The following is an 18,161-nucleotide window of genomic DNA, read 5'->3' as shown; positions in this document are numbered from 1 at the left end:
AGATTGTGAGGATAGCACAGGACTGGGCAGTGTTTCATTCTGTTTTACACAGGGTTACTGTGAGTTAGAACTGCTAAGGCCAAAGATGAAGAAATTAATTTTTACCAACTTCTGCAGTCTGAAATTCATCAAACATGCAATCAGGATACACTGATGATTGAAATGTGAAAGTTGGAAATAAAGGATTGGTAGTTGGAAAATATGGCCTTGGTGATGGAAATGATGTCAGAGATCACATGACAGAATTTTGTGTGACAAATGACTTCTTCATTGCAAATATCTTTTTTCAACAACATAAATGGTGAATATACATGTGAGCCTCACTAGATGGAATACACAGGAATCAAATCGTCTACATCTGTGGAAAGAGGTGATGGAGAAGCTCAATGTAATCAGTCAGAACAAGGCCAGGGACCAAGCTGAAAAGACAATTGCTCATATGCAAGTCCAAGTTGATGCTGAAATAAATTAGAACAAGTCCACGAGAGCCAAAGTATGACTTTGATTATGTTTGCTGGTGCTTTTAGGTGCCATCCAGTTGGGTCCTACCCATAGTTACACTATGTACAACAGAACAAAAGAATGCCCGATCCTGTACCATTCTTAAAATCATTGTTATGCTTGAGCCCATTGTTGCAGCCACTGTGTCAATCCACCTTGTTAAGGGTCTTCCTCTTTATTCTGACCATGTACTTTGCCAAGCAGGATGTCCTTCTCCAGGGACTGATCCCTCCTGAAAACATTTCCAAACTATGTAAGACACAGTCTTGCCATCCTTGCTTCTAAGGAGCATTCTGCTTGTACTTCTTGCAACACAAATTTGTTCGTTTTTTTGGCAGTCCAAGGTATATATTTTTTAAATAATTTTTATTGAGCTTTAAGTGAACGTTTACAAATCAAGTCAGTATGCCACATATAAGTTTATATACACCTTACTCCATACTCCCACTTACTTTCCCCCTAATGAGTCCGCCCTTCCAGTCTCTCCTTTCGTGACAATTTTGCCAGTTTCTAACCCTCTCTACCCTCCTACCTCCCCTCCAGACAGGAGATACCAGCACAGTCTCAAGTGTCCACCTGACACAAGTAGCTCACTCTTCATCAGCGTCTCTCTCCTACTCATTGTCCAGTCAGTCCCTTCCATGTCTGATGAGTTGTCTTCGAGAATGGTTTCTGTCCTGGGCCAACAGAAGGTTTGGGGACCGTGACCGCTGGGATTCTTCTAGTCTCAGTCAGACCATTAAGTCTGGTCTTTTTATGGGAATTTGGGGTCTGCATCCCACTGATCTCCTGCTCCCTCAGGGGTTCTCTGCTGTGCCCCCTGTCAGGGCAGTCATTGGTTCTGGCCGGGCACCATCTAGTTCTTCTGGTCTCAGGATGATGTAAGTCTCTGGTTCCTGTGGCCCTTTCTGTCTTTTGGGCTCATAGTTACCGTGTGACCTTGGTGTTCTTCATTCTCCTTTCATCCAGGTGGGTTGAGACCAATTGATGCATCTTAGATGGCAGCTTGTTAGCATTTAAGACCCCAGATGCCACATTTCAAAGTGGGATGCAGAATCTTTTCATAATAGAATTATTTTGCCAATTGACTTAGAAGTCCCCTTAAGCCATAGTCCCGAAACCCCCGCCCTTGCTCCACTGACCTTTGAAGCATTCAGTTTATCCCGGAAACTTCTTTACTTTTGGTCCAGTCCAGTTGAACTGACCTTCCATGTATTGGGTATTGTCCTTCCCTTCACCTAAAGTAGTTCTTATCTACTAACTAATCAGTAAATAACCCTCTCCCACCCTCCCTCCCTCCCCACCATGTAACCACAAAAGTATGTGTTCTTCTCAGTTTATACTATTTCTCAAGATCTTATAATAGTGCTCTTATACAATATTTGTCCTTTTGCCTCTGACTAATTTCGCTCAGCATAATGCCTTCCAGGTTCCTCCATGTTATGAAATGTTTCACAGATTCGTCACTGTTCTTTATTGATGTGTAGTATTCCATTGTGTGAATATACCACAATTTATTTAACCATTCATCCATTGATGGACACCTTGGTTGCTTCCAGCTTTTTGCTATTATAAACAGAGCTGCAATAAACATGGGTGTGCATATATCTGTTAGTGTGAAGGCTCTTATTTCTCTAGGGTATATTCCGAGGAGTGGGATTTCTGGGTTGTATGGTAGTTCTATTTCTAACTGTTTAAGATAATGCCAGATAGATTTCCAAAGTGGTTGTACCATTTTACATTCCCACCAGCAGTGTATAGGAGTTCCAATCTCTCCGCAGCCTCTCCAACATTTATTATTTTGTGTTTTTTGGATTAATGCCAGCCTTGTTGGAGTGAGATGGAATCTCATCGTAGTTTTAATTTGCATTTCTCTAATAGCTAATGATCGAGAGCATTTTCTCATGTATCTGTTAGCTGCCTGAATATCTTCTTTAGTGAAGTGCGTGTTCATATCCTTTGCCCACTTCTTGACTGGGTTGTTTGTCTTTTTGTGGTTGAGTTTTGACAGAATCATATAGATTTTAGAGATCAGGCACTGGTTGGAGATGTCATAGCTGAAAATTCTTTCCCAGTCTGTAGGTGGTCTTTTTACTCTTTTGGTGAAGTCTTTAGATGAGCATAGGTGTTTGATTTTTAGGAGCTCCCAGTTATCTGGTTTCTCTTCGTCATTTTTGGTAATGTTTTCTATTCTGTTTATGCCTTGTATTAGGGCTCCTAAGGTTGTCCCTATTTTTTCTTCCATGATCTTTATCGTTTTAGTCTTTATGTTTAGGTCTTTGATCCATTTGGAGTTAGTTTTTGTGCATGGTGTGAGGTATGGGTCCTGTTTCATTTTTTTTGCAAATGGATATCCAGTTATGCCAGCACCATTTGTTAAAAAGACTATCTTTTCCCCAATTAACTGACACTGGACCTTTGTCAAATATCAGCTGCTCATATGTGGATGGATTTATATCTGGGTTCTCAATTCTGTTCCATTGGTCTATGTGCCTGTTGTTGTACCAATACCAGGCTGTTTTGACTACTGTGGCTGTATAACAGGTTCTAAAATCAGGTAGAGTGAGGCCTCCCACTTTCTTCTTTTTTTTCAGTAATGCTTTACTTATCCGAGGCTTCTTTCCCTTCCATATGAAGTTGGTGATTTGTTTCTCCATCACATTAAAAAATGACATTGGAATTTGGATCGGAAGTGCATTGTATGTATAGATGGCTTTTGGTAGAATAGACATTTTTACTATGTTAAGTCTTCCTATCCATGAGCAAGGTATGTTTTTCCACTTAAGTAGGTCTTTTTTAGTTTCTTATAGTAGTACTTTGTAGTTTTCTTTTTATAGGTCTTTTACATCTTTGGGAAGATTTATTCCTAAGTATTTTATCTTCTTGGGGGCTACTGTGAATGGTATTGATTTGGTGATTTCCTCTTTGATGTTCTTTTTGTTGATGTAGAGGAATCCAAGTGATTTTTGTATGTTTATCTTATAACCCGAGACTCTGCCAAACTCTTCTATTAGTTTCAGTAGTTTTCTGGAGGATTCCTTAGGGTTTTCTGTGTATAAGATCATGTCATCTGCAAATAGAGATAATTTTACTTCCTCCCTGCCAATCCAGATGCCCTTTATTTCTTTGTCTAGCCTAATTGCTCTGGCTAGGACCTCTAGCACAATGTTGAATAAGAGCGGTGATAAAGGGCATCCTTGTCTGGTTCCCGTTCTCAAGGGAAATGCTTTCAGGTTCTCTCCATTTAGAGTGATGTTGGCTGTTGGCTTTGCATAGATGCCCTTTATTATGTTGAGGAATTTTCCTTCAATTCCTATTTTGCTGAGAGTTTTTATCATAAATGGGTGTTGGACTTTGTCAAATGCCTTTTCTGCATCAATTGATAAGATCATGTGGTTTTTGTCTTTTGTTTTATTTATGTGGTGGATTACATTAATGGTTTTTCTAATATTAAACCAGCCTTGCATACCTGGTATAAATCCCACTTGGTCGTGGTGGATTATTTTTTTGATATGTTGTTGAATTCTATTGGCTAGAATTTTGTTGAGGATTTTTGCATCTATGTTCATGAGGGATGTAGGTCTGTAATTTTCTTTTTTTGTGATGTCTTTACCTGGTTCTGGTATCAGGGAGATGGTGACTTCATAGAATGAGTTAGGCAGTATTCCGTCATTTTCTATGCTTTGAAATACCTTTAGTAGTAGTGGTGTTAACTCTTCTCTGAAAGTTTGGTAGAACGCTGCAGTAAAGCCATCCGGGGCAGGGCTTTTTTTTGTTGGGAGTTTTTTGATTACCATTTCAATCTCTTTTTTTCTCATGGGTCTATTTAGTTATTCTACTTCTGATTGTGTTAGTTAACGTAGGTAGTGTTGTTCCAGGAATTCATCCATTTCTTCTAGGTTTGCAAATTTGTTAGAGTACAATTTTTCGTAATAATCTGATATGATTCTTTTAATTTCAGTTGGGTCTGTTGTGATGTGGCCCTTCTTCTTTCTTATTCGGGTTATTTGTTTCCTTTCCTGTATTTCTTTAGTCAGTCTGGCCAATGGTTTATCAATTTTGTTAATTTTTTCAAAGAACCAGCTTTTGGCTTTGTTAATTCTTTCAATTGTTTTTCTGTTCTCTAAATCATTTAGTTCAGCTCTAATTTTTATTATTTGTTTTCTTCTGGTGCCTGATGGATTCTTTTGTTGCTCACTTTCTATTTGCTCAAGTTTTAGGGACAGTTCTCTGATTTTGGCTCTTTCTTCTTTTTGTATGTGTGCATTTATCGATATAAATTGGCCTCTGACCACTGCTTTTGCTGTGTCCCAGAGGTTTTGATAGAAAGTATTTTCATTCTTGTTGCAGTCTATGAATTTCTTTATTCCCTCCTTAATATCTTCTATTACCCAGTCTTTTTTCAGCAGGGTATTGTTCAGTTTCCAAGTATTTGATTTCTTTTCCCTAATTTTTCTGTTATTGATTTCCACTTTTATGGCCTTGTGGTCTGAGAAGATGCTTTGTAATATTCCGAATTTTTGGATTCTGCAAAGGTTTGTTTTATGACCTAATATGTGGTCTATTCTAGAGAATGTTCCATGTGCGCTAGAAAAAAATGTATACTTTGCAGCAGTTGAGTGGAGAGTTCTGTATAAGTCAATGAGGTCAAGTTGGTTGATTGTAGTAATTAGGTCTTCCGTGTCTCTATTGTGCTTCTTACTGGATGTCCTGTCCTTCTCTGAAAGTGGTGTGTTGAAGTCTCCTACTATAATTGTGGAGGTGTCTATCTCACTTTTCAGTTCTGTTAAAATTTGTTTTATGTATCTTGCTGCTCTGTCATTGGGTGCATAAATATTTAATATGGTTATGTCTTCCTGGTCAATTGTCCCTTTTATCATTATGTAGTGTCCTTCTTTATCCTTTGTGGTGGATTTAACTTTAAAGTCTATTTTGTCAGAAATTAATATTGCTACTTCTGCTCTTTTTTGCTTATTGTTTGCTTGATACGTTTTTTTCCATCCTTCGAGTTTTGGTTTATTTGTGTGTCTAAGTCTAAGGTGCGTCTCTTATAGGCAGCATATAGACGGATCGTGTTTCTTTATCCAGTCTGAGACACCCTGTCTCTTTATTGGTGCGTTTAGTCCATTTACCTTCAGCGTAATTATAGATAAGTATGTGTTTTTTTTTAATGTGTTTAGTGCTGTCATTTTGATGCCTTTTTATGTGTGTTGTTGACAATTTCATTTTTCCACTTACTTTTTTGTGCTGAGACTTTTTCTTTGTAAATTTTGTGTTCCTCATTTTCATAGTATTTGACTTTATGTTTGCTGAGCCGTTACGTTTTTCTTGGTTTTTATTTTGAGTTATGGAGTTGTTATACCTCTTTGTGGTTACCTTAATATTTACCCCTATTTTTCTAAGTAAAAACCTAACTTGTATTGTCCTATATCGCCTTGTATCCCTCTCCATATGGCAGTTCTATGCCACCTGTATTTGTTCCCTCTTTTTGATTATTGTGATCTTTTACATATTGACTTCAATGATTCCATTTTGAGCATTTTTTTTTAATTAATCTTAATTTGTTTTTCTGATTTCCCTATTTGAGTTGATATCAGGATGCTCTGTTCTGTGATCTTGTGTTGTGCTGGTATCTGATATTATTGGTTTTCTGACCAAAGAATTTCCTTCAGTATTTCCTGGAGCTTTGGTTTGGTTTTTGCAAATTCTCTAGGCTTGTGTTTATCTGTAAATATCTTAATTTCGCCTTCACATTTCAGAAAGAGTTTTGCTGGATATATGATCCTTGGCTGGCAGTTTTTCTCCTTCAGTGCTCTGTATATGTCATCCCATTGCCTTCTTGCCTGCATGGTTTCTGCTGAGTAGTCTGAACTTATTCTTATTGATTCTCCCTTGTAGGAGACCTTTCTTTTATCCCTGGCTGCTTTTAAAATTTTCTCTTTATCTTTGGTTTTGGCAAATTTGACAATAATATGTCTTGGTGATTTTCTTTTTGGATCAATCTTAAATGGGGTTCGATGAGCATCTTGGATAGATATCCTTTCGTCTTTCATGATGTCAGGGAAGTTTTCTGTCATCAGATCTTCAACTATTCTCTCTGTGTTTTCTGTTATCCCTCCCTGTTCTGGGACTCCAATCACACGTAAGTTATCCTTCTTGACAGAGTCCCACATGATTCTTCGGGTTTCTTCATTTTTTAAAATTCTTTTATCTGATTCTTTTTCAGCTATGTTGGTGTTAATTCCCTGGTCCTCCAGATGTCCCAGTCTGCATTCTAATTGCTCGAGTCTGTTCCTCTGACTTTCTATCGCGTTATCTAATTCTGTAATTTTATTGTTAATCTTTTGGATTTCTACATGCTGTCTCTCTATGGATTCTTGCAACTTATTAATTTTTCCACTATGTTCTTGAATAATCTTTTTGATTTCTTCAACTGCTTTATCAGTGTGTTCCTTGGCTTTTCCTGTAGATTGCCGTATTTCACTTCTGAGGTCATCCCTGATGTCTTGAAGCATTCTGTAAATTAGTTTTTTATATTCTGTATCTGGCAATTCCAGGATTGTATCTTCATTTGGGAAAGATTTTGATTCTTTAGTTTGGGGAGGTTGTAGAAGCAGTCATGGTCTCCTTCTTTATGTGGTTTGATATTGAGTGCTGTCTCCAAGCCATCACTAAGATATTGTAGTGATTTATTCTATATTTGCTCACTGAGTCTTACCTTGTTTTGTTTTCTTTCAATATACGTGGATGGGCTACTAGATTGTGCTGTCTTGATTGTTGCAGCCCATGACTCACTTATGACCTATTGCCAGCTGGTTTGGGCTTTTACCAGATATATATGCCTGAGTCCATTCACTATTCTTGAGTAGAATCTGATTTTGGGTCAAGTGTGTGATGCAGACTGTCACCTATCCACCTAGAGAAGTGGTGGTGATAGTTGTGTGCACCAGATTCTATTAGCAGCTGGGTTTCACCCTCCAGGGGGGGCAGGATGCTGACAGGCTTCCCCCAAGTGTCGGTGAGGTAGGTATATCTCTATTCCTAAAGCACCTTGGTGGGTGGGCTCTGCAGCTGTACTTTAGGCCCCCAATGCAAGTACCTCTACAGATTGGTAGGTGTCACCCTCCTTAGACCCCTAAGGCAGGAGGCTAGGTGGTCTGGGGGGACTTCAGCCCTCAGTTCCCTGTTGTGGGTCAATGAGGGCTCTGTTGAATATGCAGAGATATCAGACCTGGGAAACTTGTCTTCCCAGTAAATCCGCTAAAACAATTGCAGTCAGATCCCTATCAGAAATGCCTTTGCATTATAATAGCCACCTTGTTCCCTGTAGGGAGGAAAGCCCAAGACTGTGGATCACATATGCTTGCCTAGAGCTGGTTCTGTGTTTTTAGTCCAATTAGGGAAGGATTTTTGGTCCCTGGGTTTTTTGTAGTTGCTTCTCTCAGGCCAGGAGAATGGGCTAGGAAAAGACCAAAAAAAAAAAAGGGAAAAGAAAAAAAGAAAAACCGCGGAGCAGTTCTCCCTCTGGCTCAGGAAATTCCAATGTTAATGAAGCCGCCTGGGAAGGGGAGGGGAGGGTTCAGAAAAACAGGAGAGAGTAGCACCCCAGAATATAGAGAAAGTTACTTATCTTGCTTGGGATGACTGTTTTATCTGAGATTCCCGAGGGGTGCATCAACTGTGTGCACTGGCTGGGTAGAGATTGTCCCCGATGATCAGACCCGAGTCCCGTGCTTGCGCTGTCTCGGAAGCCGCGGTCAGTTCCTCTGCTCCCAGTCCAAAGCCCCACGCCAAGGTTCCCGCTGGGACGCCGCACTCCTGGCTTCAAAACCAGTTGCTGCCTCCCGACGACTTCTGCTCCCACCAGCCGTGTCGCCGCGCCGCCCACGTGCACTGGCTGGGCCCCCCAGGTTGGTTTAGGGGGCTAGGGCTGAGCCCCATGTTTGTGCCATCTCAGGATGCCGTGCTCAGCTGCCTTGTGCCCAGTCCAAAGCTCAGCACCAAGATTTCCTGACTGGGACACTGGCTCCAGGCTCCAAAAACAGTCGCTGCTTCCCCGTGGTTGATCGTTCTCCATCTCTGTCACTCAGGTCAACTCTTTAAATCTGTGTTTGTTGGTCACTGTTTGTAGATTGTTATGTATGTGATCGATTCACTCGTTTTTCCAAGTCTTTGTTGCAAGAGGGATCCGAGGTAGCGTCTGCCTAGTCAGCCATCTTGGCCCCGCTTATCCAAGGTATATTTAATATTCTTTGCCAACACCACAATTCAAAGGTGTCAATTCTTCTTTGGTCTTACTTAATCTTTGTATAGCTTTCACATGCATATGATCCAAATGAAAATACCGTGGTTTGAGTCAGGCGCACCTTAGTCTTCAAGGTGACATCTTTGCTTTTCAACACTTTAAAGAGGTCCTTTGCAGCAAATTTTCCCAATGCGATGCATCTTTTGATTTCTTGGCTGCTGCTTCCATAGCTGTTGATTGTGGATCCAAGTAAAATGAAATCCTTGACAACTTCAATCTTTTCTCCATTTATCATACTGTTGCTTATTGGTCCGGTTGTATTTTTGTTTTCTTTATGTTGAGGTGCAATTCATATTGAAGGCTGTTGTCTTTGACCTTCATTAGTAAGTGCTTCAAGTCTTTTTCACTTTCAGCAAGCAAGGTTGTGTCATCTGTGTAAAGCAGGTTGTTAATGAGTCTTCCTCCATCTCTGATGCCCTATTCTTCATATAGTCCAGCTTCTCAGATTATTTGCTCAGCAAACAGATTGAATAGGTATGGTGAAAAGATACAATCCTGGCACACACCTTTTCTGAATTTAACTACTCAGTATGCCCTTGTTCTGTCCGAACAACTGCCTCTCTGTCGATCTATGTACAGGTTCGTCAAGAGCATGATTAAGTGTTCTGGAATTTCCATTATTTGTTATGATCCACCCAGTCAAATGCCCTTGCATAGTCAATAAAACACAGGTAAACATCCTTCTGGTATTCTCTCCTTTCAGCCAGGATCCGTTTGACATCAGCAATGATATCCCTGGTTCCACACCCTCTTCTGAAACCAGCCTGAATGTTTGGCAGTTCCCTGCTGATATACGGTTGCAGCTGCTTTTGAACTACTTTCAGCAAAATTTTGCTTGGGTGTGATATTAAAGCTATTGTTCAATAATTTTTGCCTTCAGTTGAAATACCTTTCTTGGGAATAGGCATAAAAATGGATCTCTTCCAGTTGATTGGCCAAGTAGCTATCTTCCAAATGTCTTGGCATAGATGAGTGAGCAGTTTCAGCACTGCATCTGTTTGTTGAAACATCTCAACTGGTATTCCATCAATTCCTGGAGCCTTGTTTTTCACCAATGCCTTCAGTGCAGCTTGGACTTCTTCCTTCAGTACCATCGGATCCTGATTATATGCTACCTCTGTAAATGGTTGAACATTGACTAATTCTTTTTGGTATAATGACTCTGTGTATTCCTTCCATCTTCTTTTGATGCTTCCTGAGTCGTTTAATATTTTCCCCATAGAATCCTTCACTATTGCAACTTGAGGCCTGAATTTTTTCTTCAGGTCTTTCAGCTTGAGAAACACCAAGCATGTTCTTCCCTTTTGGTTTTCTATCTCTAGCTCTTTGCACATGTCATTATAATACTGTCTTCTCGAGCTGCCCTTTGACATCTTCTGTTCAGTTCTTTTACTTCCTCATTTCTTCCTTTTGCTTTAGCTGCTTGATGTTTGAGAGCAAGTTTCAGAATCTCCTCTGGCATCCATCTTGGTCTTTTCTTTCTTTCCCGTCTTTTCAATGACCTCTTTTGCTTTCTTCATGTATGATGTCCTTGATGTCATTCCACAACTTGCCCGGTCTTTGATCATTAACGTTCAATGCGTCAAATCTATTCTTGAGATGGTGTCTAAATTCAGGTGGGATATACTCAAGCTATGGATATTATCTTATCACTGAGCAAAGACCAGATGACTTGTGGAATGACATCAAGGACATAATACATAAAGAAAGCAAGAGGTCATTAAAAACACAAGAAAGAAAGAAAGGAAGGGGCGGAGAGAGAGAGAGAAGGAAGGAAGGCAGGAAGGAAGGCAGGCAGGCAGGCAGGAAGGAAGGAAGGAAGGAAGGAAGGAAGGAAGGAAGGAAGGAAGGAAGGAAGGAAGGAAGGAAGGAAGGAAGGGAGAAAGAAAGAGAGAGAGAGAAAGAGAGAAAGAAACAAAGAAAGAAAAGAAAAGAGCAAAATGGATGTTAGAAGAGACTCTGAAACTTGCTCTCGAACATGGAGTAGCTAGAGTAAATGGAAGAAATGATGAAGTAAAAGAGCTGAACAGAAGATTTCAAAGGGCAGCTGGAGAAGGCAAAATCAAGTGTTATAATGACATGTAGAAAGATCTGGAGATAGAAAACCAAAAAGGAAGAACTCGCTCGGTATTTCTCAAGTTGAAAGAACTGAAGAAAAAATCAAGTCTTGAGTTGCAATATTGTAGGATTCTACAAGGAAAATATTAATTGATGCAGGAAGCATCAAAAGAGAATGGAAGGAATACACAAAGTCAATACACCAAAAAAGAATTGGTCGGCACTCAACCATTTCAGGAGGTAGCATATGATTAACATCACAGAGGTAATATTTACAACACATAAGAAAATCACATCAGATGACAAAATGGTGGATAGTCACACAATACTGGGAATCCTGGCCTAGCACTGTTGACACATATTTTGGGGGGACACAATTGAATCCATAACATTCCACCCTTTGGCCCGAAAATCCATATCCTTGCCACATGTAAAACACATTCACCCCATCATATAGCAAAAGTCTTAAATCAACTCCAATTCGAAAATCCAAAAATTCTTCTTCATCTGGGAAATCTAGTAAACCCTGGTGGCATAGTGGTTAAGAACTACAGCTGCTAACCAAAAGGTCAGCAGTTTGAATCCACCAGGCACTCCTTGGAAACCCTATGGGGCAGCTCTACTCTGTCCTATACAGTTGCTAGGAATCAGAATTGACAGCAACGATTTGTGTGTGTGTGTGTGTGAAATCTAGAATACACGTGATCTGCTTCCAAAATACAATGGTGGAGCAAGTGCAACGTAGACATTTCCATTACAAATGGGAGAAATCGTAGGGAAAGAAAGGATAACAGACACCAACAACTAAGCAGAACACATTAGATTAGTTCTCAAGGCTTGAAAATAATCCTCTGTTCTCTGAGACTATTTAGGCTGTGGCCCTGCCCTCCAGACTCTGGGTGTTACCCACACTGTCTGGATTCTGGGTAGAGGCCCCTCAGCCCTGGACTTCAGCTCTCCTTTCCAGGTCCACTGTAACTCTAACTCTAGTCCCTTGCATTTGTGTGGCCCCATTCTCCTAGTCTGAGTGGTGACACAACTCCCTTGGCCCAGGAAGGCCCTTTTCTTCTGCCTTTTGAGCATGGCAGCCCCACCCCCACAGTTTTGGGCAGGAGATCAGGCCCCATCTCTATGGCACTGGTGAAAGGCAGCTCCTAGTTCCAGAGTTGAGTTCGCAAAGATCTCTTCGAAGCCTAGAAGGCTGTGACTCCACTCTTTAAAGCCCCAGAGGTCACGGCCCACCCCTTTGATACTGACACAGCTCTGCTTCCTGTGTTCCTTGTTTCTTCAGCTTTTGCTTCCTGGTTCCTTGGTCTCTCAGCCCTTCATTCCTCTCTATCTGAGTCTGCCTTGCTGGGTCAAGTGTTATAAAGCTCTGTAGCTCCACTTTAAGTGCCTGGAGGTGCCCCACTCCACCAGTAAACTTTGGCCAGAGGGCAGTCAGCTCTCTTGCTCTGCAAGTCAGTAAGCCTAGCTTCACTGATAAGTGCCTGGGGGCACCCTACTCTGCCAAAAAGTCTGCTTCACAAAGGCATTCAGCTCTCTTTCTCTATGGGTCAGTTCCAGCATTGTCTTATGCTGATCTCCTGGTTCAGCTGCTGCCATTTCTCTGCTGCTGCTTCTTGCCCTCTGCACTGTCTCCAGTGCAACTTTCCTTACTTCATTCTAAGTCCTCACCAGAATTGTCTTTGATGTCCATAATTCCATCAACAGGCTCTTCAAGGCAATCTAGGCTTTTACTCTCAGGCATTTTAAAACTCTTCCAGCCTCTATCCATTCAAAGTTTCAAAAGTGCCTCCACATTTTAGGTATCTGCTAAAGCAGCACCCTACTCTCTTGGTACCAAATACCCCACTCTCAGTACAAATTCTGTCTTAGTTAGTCTAGTAGGCCAGAAGTCTGAATTCAGGGTGCCAGCTCCAGGGGAAGGCTTTCTGTCTCTGTCATCTCTGGGGGAAGGTCCTTGTCATCCATCTTCCCCTGCTCTAGGAGCTTCTCAGTGAAGGGACTCCAGGTCCAAAGACCATGCTCTGCTCCTGGCACTACATTCTGGGTGATATGAGGTCCCCCTGTCTCTCTGCTCACTTCTCTCTTTTATATATCAAAAGAGATTGACTCAGGATTCCACCTCATCTTGTAGATTGAGTCCTGCCTCTAATTCTGCCTCATTAACATCATACAGGTAGGATTTACAATACACAGGGAAATCACATCAGATGCCAAAGTGGTGGAAAATCACACAATACTGAGAATCCTGGCCTAGCCAAATTGACACACATTTTTGGGGGGATCCAATTCAATCCATAACAAGTATTTTATTCTTTGAGATTCTATAGCAAATGGAATTGTTTTCTTGATAACCTTTTCATAGTGTTCATTTCTGTTGTATAGAGCCCAACTGGTGTTTGCCTGTTGACCTTGTACACTGCAATTTTGCTAAATTCTTCTATTAGCTCTAGAAGCTTTCTTGTGGCTTCCTTGAGATTTTCACAAATAGCACAATGTCATCTGAGAATGGGGATAGATTTACTTCTTCCTTCTGAATTTGGATTCCTTTTACTTCTTTTTCTTATCCTTCTGCTCTGATTAGGATTTCCAGTACAATGTAGAATAACAATGGTGAGAGCAGGCATCCTTGTCTTGTTGCCAATATTAAGGGGGAAAGCTCTAAGTCTTTCTCCATTGAATATGATGTTTGCTGTGAGATATATATATATATATATATACATATATATATATATATATATAATAAATGCCCTTAATCGTATTGAGGAATTCCCCTTCTATTTCTATCTTTTTTGTCTGTTTTTTTCAAGAACCAGGATCCTATTGTGCTAAGAGGAGGGAGCATAAGGCACCTTCATGGAACTTCTAGCAGCTGGGAAGCTAATGAGATGGTGAAATGGATATGGGGGAAATGAGGTGGTAGATAAAAAGCCTTCAAGCTATCATTGAATAGGGGCCAATGATTTTGTAATTTGTTTTACATAGTACATTTACCTGTCTTTGTGTTTAATAATATTGACTTGAATATTAGAAGTGAGTTGTCTGGTAAAATATCCAGGATTCTGGTAGTTGTTTTTCATGATTTTGTTTAATCATTTTATGTCCTGTATTTCTTGTAAAGTGGACATCATGTCTACAGCAATTCTGTCTAATACAAATGTAATGCAAACCATAGATGTATTTTAAAAAATTCTAGTGGCCATATTAAAAATTAAAATTTCAACGTGAAATTATTTTTAATGAAGTTTCTTATTTAATCCAATATATCAAATTATTATTAATTGTTGTTATGTGCCATTGAGTCAGTTCCAACTGATAGTGACCCCATGTACAACAGAGTGAAACACTGGCCAGTCCTGCACCATCCTTACAATCATTGTTATGCTTAAGCCCATTATTTCAGCCACTATGTCAGTCATTGAGCGTCTTCCTCTTTTTTGCTGATCTCTGCTTTACCAAGCATGATGTCCTTCTCCAGGGACTGGTCCCTCTTGATAACATGTCCAAATTATGTGAGACGAAGTCTTGCCATCCTTGCTTCTAATGAGCATTGTGGCTGCAGTTCTTCCAAGGCAGATTTGCCCGTTCTTCTGGCAGTCCTTGGATTTTCAATATTCTTTGCAAACACCATAATTCAAAGACATCAATTCTTTGGGCTTCATTTTTCAATGTCCAGCTTTCATATGCATATAAAGCAATTGAAAATACCATGGCTTGGGTCAGGTGCACCTTAGTCCTTAATGTGCCATCTTTGCTTTTTAACACTATAAAGAGATCTTTTGCAGCAGATTTGTCCAATGCAATGCATCTTTTGATTTCTTCACTGCTGCTTCTATGGGTGTTGATTGTGTATCCAAGTAAATTGAAATCCTTGACAACTTCAATCTTTTCTCCATTTATCATGATATTGCTCATTGTTCCAGTTGTGAGGAGTTTTGTTTTCTTTACGTTGAGGTGTAATCCATACTGAAGGCTGTGGTTTTTGATCTTCATCAGTAAGTTCTTCAAGTCCTCTTCACTTTCCGCAAGCAAGGTTGTGCCATCTGCAATATCACAGGTTGTTAATGAGTCTTCATCCAATCCTGATGTCATGTTCTTGTTCATGTTATTGGATTATTGCTCAGCATACAGATTGAACGAGTGTGGTAAAAGGATACAACCCTGATGCAAAACTTTGACTTTAAACCACACCATATCACACTTTTCTATTCAAACAACCACCTCTTAGTCTAAGTACAGGTTCTTCATGAGGACCATTAAGTGTTCTGGAAATCCCATTCTTCACAGTGTTATCCATAATTTGTTATGATCCACACAGTAGAATGCCCTTGCATAGTCAATGAAACACAGGTGAACATCTTTCTGGTATTCTCTGCTTTCAGCCAGGATCCATCTGACATCAGCAATGATATCCCCGGTTCCAAGTCCTCTTCTGAATCCAGCTTGAATTTCTGACAGTTCCCTGCCAATGAACTGCTGCAATCGCTTTTGAATGATCTTCAGCAAAATTATACTTGTGTGTGATATTAACGATACTGTTCAATAATTTCTGCATTCTTTTGGATCACCTTTCTTTGGGATGGGTACAAATATGGATCTCTTCCAGTCAGTTGGCCAGGCAGCTGTCTTCCATATTTCTTGGCATAGATGAGCGAGCACTTCCAGTACATTATCTGTTTGTTGTTGAAGCATCTTAATTGATATTCCGTCAATTCCTAGAGCCTAGTTTTTTGCCAATGCCTTCAATGCAGCTTGTACCTTTTCCTTCATGTGTTCTTGATCGTATGCTACCTCCTGAAATGGTTGAACATCGACCAATTCTTTTTGGTACAGTGACTCTGTGTATTCCTTCCATCTTCGTTTGATGCTTCCTGTCTCATTTAATATTTTCCCCCCAGAATCCTCCAGTATTGCAACTGGAGACTTGAAATTTCTCTTCAGTTTTTTTCATCTTGAGAAATGCCAAGTGTGTTCTTCCCTCTTTGTTTTTGTGATGGTTAATATTGTGTATCAACTTGGCCAGGTGATGATTCTCAGTGTTTATATGTGATCATCCCCATGATAGGATCCGCTGTGAGTAGCCAGTCAATTAAAAGGGAGTTTCCTTGGGCGTGTGGCCTGCAAGCAAATATGAGCAGATGTTCTGGCTTTTGCCTGCTCTGGATCCTGCATCTGGCTGCTGTTTGTCTGGCCTCCAGTTCTTGAGACTTGAGCTAGCAACTTACCTGCTGATCTTGGGATTCCTTGGTCTTCACAGCCTGTGAGCAAGAGCCCTGCTCTCTGACCTACCGATCTTGGGTTAGCCAGCCCCTACAGCTACATGAATCAGGAGAAGCCTTGTGTCCTCGCCTGCCTATCCTGGCATTCATTGATCTTCATAGCCTGTGAGCAAGAGCCCTGCTCTCTGACCTGTTGATCTTGTATTCGCCCTTGCAGCTATGTGAATCAGGAGAAGCCTCTATCCTGATTCATGGTCTTGAGACGTTCCACCCTGTACAATTTTGTGAGCCATTTCCTTGATATAAGTCTCTCTCTATATATATTTATAGGCTTTACTGGTTTGGCTTCACTAGAGAACCCAGCCTAAGACAGTTTTCTATCTCCAGGCCTTTGCACATGTCATTATAATACTTTACTTTGTCTTCTCAAGTTGCCCTTTGAATTCTTCTGTTTAGCTCTTTTATCAGTTCTTCCTTTTGCTTTAGCTACTCTACATTCAAGAGCACATTTCACAGTCTCTTCTGACATCCATTTTGGCCTTTTCTTTCTTCTCTGTCATTTTAATTACATCTTGCTTTCTTCTTGTATGTTGGCCTTGATGTCATCTCACAGCTCATCTGGTCTTTGGTCATTGGTGTTCAATGAGTCAGCTCTGTTCTTGACATGGTCTCTAAATTCAGGTGGGATATATTCAAGGTCATACTTTGGCTCTCATGGACTTGTTCTAATTTTCTTCAACCTCAACTTGAACTTACATATGAGCAATTGATGGTATTTTCCTCGGTCAGCCCCTGGCCTTGTCCTGACTAATGATTTTGAGCTTCTCCATTGTCTCTTTCCACAGATGTAGTCAATTTGATTCCTGTGTATTCCTTTCAGCAAGGTCCACATATATAGTTGCTATTTATGTGGTTGAAAAAGGTAATTGAAATGAAGAAATTGTTTATCCTGCAAAATTCTATAATGAGTTCTTCGTTGTCATTTCTATCACCTAGGCCATATTTTCCAACTACCAACCCATCTTGTTTCAACTTTTGTATTCCACCTGCCAATAATTATCAATACATCTTTGTTTCACATTGATCAATATCAGAGTGCAGAAGTTGGTGAAAATCTTCAATTTCTTCTTCTTTAGCCTTAGTGGTTGGTGAGTAAATTTGAATAATAGTCCTATTAACTGGTCCTCCTTGTAGGGATATGGATATTATTCTGTCATGGACAGCATTGTACTTCAGGATAAACTTTGAAATATTCTTTTTGACGATAAATACATCATTCATCTTCAATTCGTCATTTCCTGCATAGTAATCCATATGATTGTCTGATTCAAAATGGCCAATATCAGCCCATTTCAGCTCATAGTAGTGACATTCATGGATCCCATTTGGTGTGAATACATCAGTCTATACTGAAGCTTACTGTAGAAACAGCCCTGTGAACTCCATTGTTGGATCCAAAGTAAGAAAATTTATGAGAATATTGTTCAGTACAATGTGCAGAGACTTCTTGAGAATGCTGTGGCTTACTGTTTTCATTGAGATGGATTGACACAGTGGCTGCAACAATGGGCTCAAGCATAACAACTATTGTAAGGGTGGCACAGGACCTGGCAGTGTTTCGTTCTGTTGTGCATAGGGTCACTATGAGTTGGAACTAACTTGATGGCATCTAACATCAACAACAAGTGTCTTCATTGTTTATATCCTATGGATTGAATTATATCTCCTCCAAATGTGTGTCAGTTTGGCTAGGCCAGGATTCCCAGTATTCTGTGATTGTCCACCATTGTGTCATCTGCTGTGATTTTCCTATGTGTTGCAAATCCTACATCTATGATGTTAATGAGGCAGGATTAGAGGTAATTATGTTAAGGAGGCAGGACTCAATTTACAAGATCAGGTTGTGTCTTGGATCAATCTCTTTTGAGATATAAAAGACAGAAGCAAGTATAGAGACAGAGGAAACTCATGCTACCAAGAAAGCAGCTCTGGGACCAGAGGGCATCCATTGGACTCGAGGTCCTGTGTGAAGAAGCTCCTAGACCAGGGGAAGATCGATGACAAAGACCTTG

Source organism: Loxodonta africana, chromosome 3, assembly GCF_030014295.1.
Source record: "Loxodonta africana isolate mLoxAfr1 chromosome 3, mLoxAfr1.hap2, whole genome shotgun sequence".
NCBI lineage: Eukaryota > Metazoa > Chordata > Mammalia > Proboscidea > Elephantidae > Loxodonta > Loxodonta africana.
Note: the sequence above shows the minus strand (reverse complement) of the source record.